This window comes from Desmodus rotundus, chromosome 10, assembly GCF_022682495.2.
Source record: "Desmodus rotundus isolate HL8 chromosome 10, HLdesRot8A.1, whole genome shotgun sequence".
NCBI classification, from domain to species: Eukaryota; Metazoa; Chordata; class Mammalia; order Chiroptera; family Phyllostomidae; genus Desmodus; species Desmodus rotundus.
In genome coordinates this window covers 66,106,300-66,119,024 of record NC_071396.1, presented here as the reverse complement: position 1 = coordinate 66,119,024, position 12,725 = coordinate 66,106,300, and the positions used below count along the sequence as shown (strand labels likewise).

The following is a 12,725-nucleotide window of genomic DNA, read 5'->3' as shown; positions in this document are numbered from 1 at the left end:
GAGCCCCATAGGGCCAGGGCAGCACCAGCTGCTGTGTGGGGAGGAGGCTGGAGCCTCAGCTTAAGGGAAGCTCTAGCCTCTCAGCACCTGTGTCTGGCAGAGCCAGTGAGAGACAGGCAACCCCTCCCTGCCTCTGAGATCATCAAGCGTTTTGGCCGGACCTTGGAGCACACACTGAGATAGGGAGGAGCCAGATGCAAAGCAGAGACTATGGCGCTGAATCAGATTGATAAGGAACTTAGCGATTTGGCCCATGACCTTCCAACACAATGTACTGTAGGTCCAGCTGGGGACAATACGTTTCATTGGCAAGCCACAACTATGGGACCTAACGACAGCCCACATCAAGGCAGTGTATTCTTTTTGACAATTCATTTTCCTACAGACTACTCCTTCAAACCATCTAAAGTTGCATTTACAAGAATTTATCATCCAAATACTAACAGTAATGGCAGTATTTGTCTCAATATTCTAAGATCACAGTGGTCGCCTCTTTAACTGTTTGTAAAGTCCTTTTATCCACTTGTTCACTGCCATGTGATCCAAACCTAGATGACCCCCTAGTGCCAGAGACTGCGCGGATCTATAAACCAGACAGAGATATGTACAACAGAACATCTCGGCAATGGACTCAGAGTAAGTATGCCATGTGTTGCTACCTTCAGTCGGAATAACCTGCATTATAGCTGGAATAAGCTTTAAATTGCTGTTTCTTGTTTTATTTTCTTATCCGGCTACTCCCTTATCACACATCATCTTTTTAAATTTTATTTCTTGTTTACCTCCCTCCATTCATTCACATGCTCATCTGAGAAGACTTAAGTTCTTCCAGCTTTGGACAGTAACTGCTTTTAGAAACTGTAGTTACAAGAGAACAGTTGCCCAAGATTCAGAATTTTTAAACAATGGAACATGTGCATTATGTGGCCAGTGTCTTCACTCTGACTTGGTTATGAGACCGAAACCATTCCTCACTGCCCTGACATGCTGAAGAAGTCCCCTCAGGGGGAGGGAGATGGACGCTCAGTTGTCACATCAAAGGAAGCAGCATTGTTCTAGCAGCATACATTCTTGTTTAAGCCTTCCACTGTTGGAGATCTGAGGTTACGTGATATACTTTATGGTCATAACTGATGTGGCTGGAGAATTGGTATTGAATTTATAGCATCAGCAGAACAGAAAATGTGATGTATTTTATGAATGTCAATAAAGGAATAACCTGTTCTTGTTCCAAAGAGAATGGAAATTGGAAGTCAGACACCCTCTGTATTCCAAAATAGGGTCTCAAACATTTTGTAACTTTCATTTAAATTGTTAGACTTGGAGCTATTAGTTAATCTATCTTCCAATACACTGTTTAGTAGAGCACTGAATAAAAGACACAGATTGTCAATGAATGAGTGATCAACTAATAGCTCTGCTAGTAACTGATTTAGTTTTCTTCAATAAAGCTGCATAAACCAATGAGTCAGCTACCTGGGTTAATCAGTATGGGAAACGATCTTCTGTAAATACAAAACTTTTTGTATATACTGTTGAGATTTGCTTCATTATTTAATATCAAATAATGACATAAAGTTCAAAAGACTGAATATTTTTCCATGTTCAGTTAAAAGTGCCCACGCTGTTACAGGTTGACACATTGACGATTTATACAACATTAAGAAACTGTGCGGGTAGTGTAGCTTTAGTATGCTGCACATGAGACTGGCAACCCTGGGGTTCCTAGATGGACTTGGGGCCCAGCAGTTTGGAACATGTATATGGAGTTTAGGAAATTTATTTTCCAGATGCGACCCCTGTCTAACTAAATTTTTTCTTCACCTTGTACACTTGACAGCTGAAAAACCATAACATAGGAGTAATAATGGGTTTACATTTACAAAATAAAGTACTGTTTTGGTGCGGGAGTGTCATGAGGCTGTGTTGAAGTGACTTTTAACTTATGTGAGATACTGCTTACTCACTGAAATGGATTTGCTCAGCCATTTACATTAATGAGCATTGAAATGCAACAGTTATCATTTCATGTGACTTAACATGAATGAAGTCAATACTATCAGGAACAAAATTAAACCAGAGAACACTGCCACATCTTGCACTACAACATTAGGAGATGGTGCAAATAAATTAGCCTTTCTCATGGGCTCTCTGCCTTGGGCCTTGGGGCCGTGCGTTCCTTTCCTCCCACCTACGCCTCTCCCATCTCTCATTATGCTGAAGTGTAGCCTGCCAGCTGGCCCTTCTGCCTCTGGTCCTGGCACCTTCATCCATCATCCTCATGGCCCCCCAAATGACCTCTGTGAAATGCAAATATTTCCATATTACTCCTTGCTTAAAATCTTCATTTCTCATCTGCTGGTTAGAAGATAAAATCCAAGTGCTTCATGGTGTAAAAGCTGTGGTCCATGAACTGGCTACGGCCACCTCTCTAGCTTCTGCTCTCACTGTTGCCTGATCCCCATTCCATGCTCCAGAAATATCAACTCTTTTAATTCCCTACCACCCAGTTTGCCCCCTGCGGAAATGCCCTTTCCAAAATTACTAAACTAAAATAGGTGCCAGGGCAAACAACATACTATGTTTATGGGCTTCCAAAACAGTGGTCAGGTTTTATACATTCCCATTAAATACGGACATTTACCCAGTTTTAGATTTGAACCAGCTGTGATGTGAACATAGAGCATTGAGCTAGGGGCCACAGGCCATCTCCAACACCTAGCTTTGCCCCTTACGGACCACATGGCTTTGGTCTGGTGACTGAGGATGTCTGAATCTCACTTTCTTTTATGTAAAACCAAGGTTACAAATATTCACCTGAAAGAGGAGGCACACATCAACTGTTGGATGTCAGGGAGCCTCATGCACTCCGTAGTGCTGCACAAATGCATTCTAAGCTTAAGGTCACTGCACACAGTGAGTAGAGAGAAAAGTCCATTCTGGGACCTTGGCTATGTTTTGCTGGAAGGGAGCTGTTTGAGAATGTCTTGAACCCTGGGAAGAATTTTCTAAGGCCAGCGGTGGCATGTAAAACACACTATTGGCTGCTCCGTCTAACACCATAAAGATTCTTTCTCCAAAGGCATATTTAAGAGCATGCAGTGTCTGCCCTCAGTTACCGGTAACGTTGATGCATCTAACAGGCAAAATGAGCTCCAACACAACAGGCTGGGGAAGAATATAGGAGACACAGTGGACAGAGTGCTGGATGCAGGAGAAGCAGACTCTAATTCCTTTTCCACCACCAGCTTGACCTCCCTAGTCTCAATTCTCTCACCTCCCAGGGCTTGACTAAATTTATGCTGAGGGCCCTTCTAGTTCTTACATTCTATGTATGGCCAAGACAGAGCGGTGTAAATGGGTAATTAAAAAATTTAGTAGTGAGTAACCTCCATTTTTAGGTAGCTCCAGGATCAATTAAGCCACAAATATTAATTGATCTACATTGAGCTCAGTATATAGTCCAATCTTACTACTCTCACCAGGATTACCATCAATGACACATGAGTCAATCTATCTATTCGGATGCTAATTTCTTAGAAGAAATCCCTTTTTAAATTATATTTTATTGATTATACTATTGCAGCTGTCCCAATTTTTTCCCCTTTGTTCCCCTCCACCCAGCAACCCCACACCCTCAGGCAATCCCCACACCTTTGGTCACGTCCATGGGTCATGCCTATAAGTTCTTTGGTAACTCCCTTTCCTCTACTGTACTCTATATTACCATGGCTATTCTGTAACTACCTGTTTGTACTTCTTAATCCCCTCACTTCTTCATCCATTCCCTCACACCCCCTCCCATCTGGCCACCATCAAAACACTCTCTCTATCCATGATTCTGTCTCTGTTCTGCTTGTTTGCTTAGTTTGTTTTTTAGATTCAATTGTTGATAGATATGTATTTATTGCCATTTTATTGTTCATAGTTTTGATCTTTTTCTTAAATAGGTCCCTTTAACATTTCATATAATAATGGTTTGGTAATGATGAACTCCTTTAGTTTTTTTCCTGTCTGGGAAGGTCTTTGTCTGTTCTTCTACTCTAAATTATTTCTTTGCTGGGTAGAGCAATCTTAGTGGTAATTCCTTGTTTCTCATCACTTTGATTATTTCTTTCTAATCCCTTCCAGCCTGCAAATTTCCTTTGAGAAATCAGCTGACAGGGTTATGGGAACTCCCATGTAAATAACTAAGCGCTTTTCTCTTGCTGCTTTTAAGATTCTCTTTTTATCTTTAACCTTTGACATTTTGATTAAGATGTGTCTTGATGTGGGCCTCTTTGCATCCATCATGTTTGGGACTCTCTGTGCTTCCTGGACTTCCACGTCTATTTCTTTAACCAAATTAGGGAAGATTTCTTTCATTATTTTGTTCAAATAGATTTCCAATTTCTTGCTTTCTCTCTTCTCAGGCACCACTACAATGTGAATGTTGGTATGCTTGAAATTGTCCCAGACGATCCTTATACTATCCTTGTTCTTTTTAGATTCTTTTTTTCTTCTTGTTTTTCTGATTGGTTGTTTTTTGCTTCCTTATGTTCCACATCATTGATTTCATTATCAGCTTCATCCACTCTACCGTTGCTCCCCTGTAAATTTTTCTTTATTTCAAATAGTGTATCTTTCATTTCTGACTGGGTCTTTTTTATGCTGTTGAGGTCCTCAGTAAGTTCTTGAGTATCCTTATAACCAGTGTTTTGAACTCTGCATGTGGTAGGTTGCTTATCTTCATTTTGTTTAGTTCTTTTTCTGTAGGTTTTTTTTCTGTTCTTTATATAAGACATATTTTTTGTCTCCTTATATTGGCAGCCTCCCTGTGTTTGTTTCTGTGTATTGGTAGAGTGGCCTATGTAGTAGGTGTCCTGTGGGGTCCAGTGGCAGAGCCTCCTCATTCACCTGAACTGTGTATTCCAGGTATACCCCCTATGTGGGCTGTGCACACCCCTTTGTTGTAGTTGAGCCTTGATGCTATTGGCACCTCAAAGGGAGGGATTTACCCCCAGGCCCATTGGCTATAAGGACTGTCTATAATCACTGAGGAGGATCAGCTATGCTGGGGCCCACCCCACAGAGCAAGACTTACCTCAGTAGGGCTCTATTGCCTACTGAGACTGCCTCTTGAGTGTGTCTCTTGTGGAAGTGGTTTTGTTGTGCTTTGACATGGTCTGAAACTATTCTTGGGGCAAAGAGATCTCCAAGATGGCAGCCTAGATAAACACAGCTTGCCTCCTTACACAATGACATCAAAATTACAACTAAATAGTAGAACAACCACCACTCAGAACTGACCCAAATCGAGCTGAATGGAGGTCCTGCAACCACAGAATTGGACAGAATTGGATGACACCACATCATCTACACTGGTAGATGTGGCACAGACATGGAGATGCTGAGACACATTTTAGACTGGTTCCACACCCATGTGTGGTGAATAAAAATTGGGAGGGATGTCCTGGGAGGGATGGATCTCAGCTTTACACCAGGTCCCCCACCCAGAGTTCCTGTATCAGGATGATAAGGCCCCATGGCTTCTGGCTGTAAAAACCAGTGGAGATTGAGTCAGTGGAAGAGACTGCTGGATTTCCAGGAGTTCCTCTTAAAGGGCCCACACATGTACTTACACTCACTGTAGCTGAGCTCCAGCACTGAAGCAGCAGCTTGAAAGACACCAGTGGCACATGGGAAGGAACCAAAGCGTTGGGCACCAGGATGAGTTGGGGGATAGCTTTCTCCAAGACAGAACTGCTAGCAGAAGCCATTGCCCCTCTTCTGAACAACCCCTCCCAACAGAGCCACAGAGTGTGGCAGCCACCATAGCTAAGACTCCATCAACCTGGCTCACAATGTTTGCCCCACCCTGGTGATTCCTCAAGACTCCTCCCCACCCAACTTACAGGCCCACCCAAGCTTTTAACAGTGACTTTTCCATACTAATGACTTGTCTTGGCTCATGCTTCTGATCTTCCTAAATCCTCTCAAACAAGCAGAAGCTGGCCTCAGCAATCCCCCATAACTTGCCAAGTGGCCCCAGGCCTGTCACTGAGAGCAGCTGGCCTTGCTTCACAGCCTGGCCTTGCAAGGGCACCTCCAAGTGCAGCATGAGAAGCATCCAGCTACACATCAATTTACTGCTTATATCAAGTGACCCCAGAGAGAACACAGGTGGGCACCAGAGTGCTCCTAAAAAAGCCCTGCTCTGTGGAGAGGGCCCCTGCACAGCAGATCTTCCATGGAGGGTGGAGTTTGGTGGTCAGTGGTCACAGCCAGTCCTTGCAGCTGAGTGGCCTGGATAAATCCCTCCCATTGACTTGCCAATAGCAATCAAAGTTCATCAGCCCACATGGATGGTGCACTTTGGGTACCCAGCTTGGGTGATAGGGAGGCCATGCCACTAGACCCTACAAGACCCCTACTACATTAGGCCACGCTACCAAGACAGGGAGTCAAAGCAGCTCCATCTAATACACAGAAACAAACACAGGGAGGCAGTCCTAATGAAGAGACAAAGAAACATGGCTCAAATGAAAGAACAGAACGGAACTCCAAAAAAGAACTCAACAAAATGGACATAAACAATCCAGCAAATGCAAAGTTCAAAACACTGGTTATAAGGATGCTTAAGAAACTTAAGACTTCAACAACATAAAAAAGATTCAGTGAGAAATGAAGGATATACTAATTGAAATAAAAAACAATTTTCAGAAAATGAACAGTAGAGTGAAGGAAGACGAGAATAAAGTAAATGATTTGGAACCTAAGAAAGAAAGAGAAAAAGACAAACAAACAATCAGAACTGCAAGTAGGAAATAAATCCCAAAAAACAAGGATTGTATAAAGAACCTCTTGGACAACCTCAAGTATACCAACATTTGCATCATAGGGGTGACAGAAGGAGAATAGAAAGAGCAAGCAATTGGAAACCTATTTGAAAAAATAAAGAAATAAAATTTCCCTAATTTGGTGAAGGAAATAGACATGCAAATCTAGGAAGCACAGATTCCCAAACAAGATGGTTGCAAAGAGGTCCACACCAAGACACATCATAATCAAAATGTCAAAGGTTAAAGATAAAAAGAGAATCTTAAAAGCAGCAAAAGAAAAGCACTTAGTTATTTGTATGGGAGTTCCCATAACCCTGCCAGCTGATTTCTCAAAGGAAATTTGCAGGCTGGAAGGGATTAGAAAGAAATAATCAAAGTGATGAGAAACAAGGAACTACCACCAAGATTACTCTACCCAGCAAAGCTATCATTTAGAATTGAAGGGAAGATAAAGAGTTTCCCAGACAAGAAAAAGCTAAAGGAGTTCATCATCACCAAACCAGTATCATATGAAATGTTAAAGGTACTTACGAAAAAGAAGATCAAAACTATGAACAATAAAATGGCAATAAATACATATCTATGAACAATTGAATCTAAAAAACAAAGCAAACAAGAAGAACAGAGGCAGAATTATGAATATGGAGAATGGTTTAATGGCTGCCATATGAGAGTGGGGAATGAGGGAATAGGTGAAAAGGTGAAAGGATTAAGAAGCACAAATTGGTAGTTACAGAATAGTCATGAGGATGTAAAGTACCGTATAGAAATGCAGAAGCCAAAGAACTTATAGGCATGACCCACAGACATGAACAAAGGTGTGTGGATTGTCTGAGGGAGAGAAGTGTGCTGAGTGGAGGGGGCAATGGGAGAAAAATTGGGGCAATTGTAATACATAATCAATAAAATATAATTTTTTAAAAAGTAGTTGACTCTTTTATTAATTATTATTGTGTTATTTTTCATATGATCAACTGTGATCCTACTTTTGCCAAAATCTGTATCAGGTTAAATAAAATATATTATTAACATTTTTTTAAAAAGCTGTCCACTTGGTGCACTGACTCTAGGGCCTCCTGAAAGGTTTAAGCTAAGGTCTGGGGCCACCTGTATTCTGCCTGGGGCCATCCAGCATGAGCTACAAAGCAATCTGCAGATGACTGCTGATTGTACTGGGCTTGGAGTTGCCCAAGTGATGCCAAGCTGTGAAACAAGGCTGGCTGCTTCTAGTGCTGAGCTCCTGAGGTCACTTAGTGAGAGATACAGGCCATGCTGAGGCCAGATATTATATGTTTGAGAGATTTTAGGTAAGTCTGAAGCATGAGTCAAGATAGGCCATTCGTATGAAAAGTCCATTGGAAACAGCTTTGTTGGGTCCCCAAGCTGGTGTGTTGGGGGGTCTCAGAGAATCACCAGGGTAGAGTGAACCATGTGAGCCAGGTTGGCAGAGACTCACCTATGGCACCAGTCTGCCAGCTTTGTGTGGAAGAGTTCAGAAAAGGAACTGGCCTCTGCCAGCCCTTCTGTCTGGGAGAAAGCTGTCTCTCCAGCTCTCAGCCATGCCAGACAAATAAGTTCCTCCCCATATGTCTCCCATATGTCTCTTTCAAGCTGCTGTTCTAATGATGGATCTCAGAGGGAGCAAGTTGGAGTAAGGCCTTGTGTGGGCCCTTTAAGAGGAAATGCCTGGGACTCCAGAAGACTCCATCTCCCTCAGCCTCTATCCTCATTGGTTTTTACAACCAGAAGTTGTGGAGACTTCTCTTCCTGCCACTGGAACCCTACACTGGGAGGGCTGGTGTGGGGCTGAGACCCCCTTTCTCGTCAGTAGGTAGGGGGGGACCTCCACAGGAGATATCCCTCCTGATTTTTATCTGCCACACATGATGTGGGCCTGGCCCATTCTATACCTCCACCACATCATCTCCACCACCCCTCCTACCCATTTCAATGTGGCTTTTATTTTTTTAAAGACAGAGGGAAGGGATGGAGAAAGAGAGGGAGAGAAGCATCAATGGAGAAACATCAATGTGTGGTTGCCTCTTGCACACCCTGACTGGGAATCAAATCAGTGACCCATTGGTTCCCAGGCCAGCACTCAATCCATTGAGCCACACCAGCCAAGGCTCGATGTGGCTTCTTTAAATCCCTAGTTGTAGGACTTCCATTCAGCTTGATTTCAGGTGGTTCTGAATGATGTTTTTTTCTGTAGTTTAGTTGTATTTCTGATGTCCTTAGACATCTCATATCATTACAAGTATAAGGGTGAGTACAGTACAATAAAATAGTTTGAGAGACCACATTTACCTAACTTTTATTACAATATATTGTTATAATTATTCTTTTTTTATTATTCATTATTGTTAATCTCCTACTGTTCCTAATTTATAAATTAATCTTTATCATAGTTATGTATATATGGGAAACAAACATTTTATACAGTGTCTGGTACTACATCCACTGAGAATCTTTGAACATGCCCCGGTGGATAGGGGGAGCCTACTGCAGTTAGAAACTAGTTATAATCGTTACCTCTGGGGAGCTGGGCTTGACTGGAAGGAAACAAAGGAAAGATCACAACTTACTAACTTTTCTGTCTTTGAATTTGTACCTTCTGTTTATATCAGCTATTCTTTAAAATAATCGAGACTATATTTTCAGGGATCATTTCTATAGTTCGTTAAAATAATCACTGAAGTATTTACTGAAGAAATAACATGGTGTCTTGGACTTGCTTTCAAATATTCCAGTGGTGATTGGGGGGATGAAGCAGAATCAGCCATGTACTGATAATTGTTGAAGGTGGATGATAGCTACATGGGGGTTCCTTGTACTGGTCTCTATACTTTTGGATATGCTTGAAATGTTCTATGATGAAAATTTTAAATATAAACATTTCAATTTGTTGAAAAGCACACACAAAATAAAACCATATATTGCAAAATTTTGCCTTATTTCTTCTTTTCCTTGAAAATATTGTTGCTATAATAAAAGAACAAGAAATTTCCATAAGATGAATTAGTTAAATTATTCCAAGAGGAATTAGAATGAGTAAGAAACCAGGAAGGAGACTGGAGTCAAAGGTTGATGCCTGCTATGGATGGCTGTTTGTGTCTCCCAGAGTGAATATGTTGAAATCCTAATGCCTGACGTGAAAAGTTAGAAGGTGGGACCTTTGTGAGGTAATTAGATTTAGATAAGGTCATGAGGGTGGGGCCTCTATGGTGAGACTAGTGTTCTTATAAGAAGAGGAAGAGACCACATTTTCTCCCTCCCCACGCCCCCTACGATGTGAGGATACTGCAAGAAACCAGGAAAAAGACACTCACCAGATACAGAACTTGCTAGTACCTTGATCTTGGATTTTCAGGCTCCAGAAATGTGAGAAATAAATGCTTATATTTTAAGCCCCCCAGTCTGTTATTTTGTTATAGCAGCCGAAGCTAAATAAAGCAAACAGAATTCTGATGGGACAAACATGTTTTCAGGCATTCATATGAAAAAGCAATTATTAATGTTTATTTGAGAACAGTGGGTTTGAACCTAATACCAATTTTCCTTTGGAAGACCATGTCCTTTATGATTTGAGATGCTTAAGAAAGTAGGAAATCCAGACTCTGGGACTCCTTCTCTTCTTTCCCTCACTTACCCTCTCCAGATGATTCTAGATTTCCTTTGCTGCTCTCTAAATCAGTGATCCTCAACCATGGGAGCAAGATTCAGTTTTGGGAATGAGATCTGTCAGATTCCTTTAGAAGACAAACGTAAAAATGCAGACCACACTGTGATGGCATAAATCACAAATGGAGACAAGCCTCAGCCAGTGTGGACCACTCCCCATGGAGCATAATGTCCTGGGCTCATTGATTGCCTGCTTTTTATTTTTTAATCCAACGTGACTAGCACCAGCGGACTGTGGAGCCAGAGAACCACGTGCCCTGGTGAACTCTGTGCACCAGAGAATTGAGAAGGGGTGTGCTGTTTCCATCCCGCTGAGTGGTCAAGGCTGAATTTGCCTGTCCACATTCAGGGTCGCATACTACAATGCCTTGGCTTTGTTTGAATTCGGTAAACTTCTGACTATTGGCACTTTGGGAACATTTTACTCCCTCAAAAAGACTCCACATCTCCAGGCAGCACCTGTACATTTTTGTATACCAAATGAAAGACACACACAATAATGACTCTGGTTATCATAGGTAGCCAAAGATGTCCAAGGCCAAGTACCAAAACGTGGGGGAAGGCAACAAATTGCTATTATTCTATGCCAGTCTCAAAGTGTGGAAGTTTGAGAAACCATTGGTCTAGCATCCTTTCTTGTTGCTGCGGGTCAAGAAAAAGAAACTCCGTTCAACAGCTGGAAAATTACTGAAAACATGGATAATGACAAATGGTTAAAAAACAGTTCTTGAAAATAGGAGTACAAAAGAGGTTTTGACAAGCTCCCTTGTTTAATAGCATGACCTATTTCAGAATTCATGTGATTGTCAAAACTAGGTTTACATGATGAACAAAGGATCTGCGAAGGAAGACATTAGAATCGTGTTCAAAGCAAAATCACATTTAGATGATGGACACTGAAACATTGCTCTAAACAAAGGCCAGTCCCTGGAACCTAATGAAAACCAAGGAATGGAGAACAGCATGGGTACGTAGAAAAAATGGGACCAATGGCAAGATGGTAACTTCAAGAAAGCAAATCTTCCTCTTTTAGATGCTTCCACCTCGAAGTGTACTGTGCACATTTTGCATTCTTAGCCCAGAGAATTTAGCTGTCCCTATGGAACCATCATGGACCACTATTAGAACCAGAAGTCCCTCACACCAGGGTGTGAAGCTGTGCTGTCCAGTACATCCTTAAAATGGCATTCTGTGTTAGGTCTCATTTGTCTTAACTCTCCATGTAAGTAGAATATAAACATAGTCACATTTGGGGGCAATTTCTCATGCTATTTATAACAACATTAAAAGTGGACATATTTGCAAATAATGCTTCAGGGTTTTTTTGTTTGTTTGTTTTATTGATGTTATTCACAAGAAAGTTTGTTTTATTGCATTTGACTTTATTGAATTATCAGGTGCAAGCTCAGTATTTACTTTCTAGGTTAATACTCCGTAGGTAATATTTTTCATGTTTTATTCAAATGGTGCTATGTTAACAAAGAGTAATGATAAGTACATGCTATGCAGAACACTTTTACCTGCCTAATGGTTTCAGCAGCAAGTTTGTGTCCCATTTTACATGCAAAGTTTCTCATTTTTCAGCTGTTATGTATGGTTTCCCCTTTAATCCACATTACGTGTTTGTGCAATCTAGAAAACTAATCATATTTCAACATTTCAGTCTTATGGTGGAGGTATTTTTATTTGCTGTTTTTGAAAAATTAAGATAAAATTGAACATTCTAAAAAGTGAATATAGAATACAGAGATGTCTTTGTATGTGATATTAGGTGGTCTTGCATCAGGTATAACCTCCTTGAATGCTTGTAGTGAAGTTTCATTTGGGAACAGATTCTGACCACTGCTGAGCTTTATAGAATTTCACGAGTAAGACTAAACTGATGTGGGTGCTTTTCTTATATATTTCTGTTTTATTTTTTAATTGTATTTTTCAATTACAGTTTACATTCAATATTGTTTTATATTAGTTTCAGGTATACTAATATAATTAGTATATAATTTATATACTAATAAATATATAATGTATCACATTATTATATAATATTATATAATATACAATGCATAATACATTATATCATATGTTATATAATAGATAACGATATATAATATAATTATATAATACATTATATAATATTATATATTATAATATTATATACTATTAGAATACCATATAATATAGTATAGTATTATATATATGCTATATAATATAGTATAGTATAGC

General features: G+C 40.5%; 1 pseudogene; it reads left to right on the top strand.

Moving 5' to 3' along the window:
- Nucleotides 1-210: 210 nt before the first annotated feature.
- Nucleotides 211-674, top strand: LOC112322614 (ubiquitin-conjugating enzyme E2 D3 pseudogene; annotated as a pseudogene).
- Nucleotides 675-12,725: the final 12,051 nt, after the last annotated feature.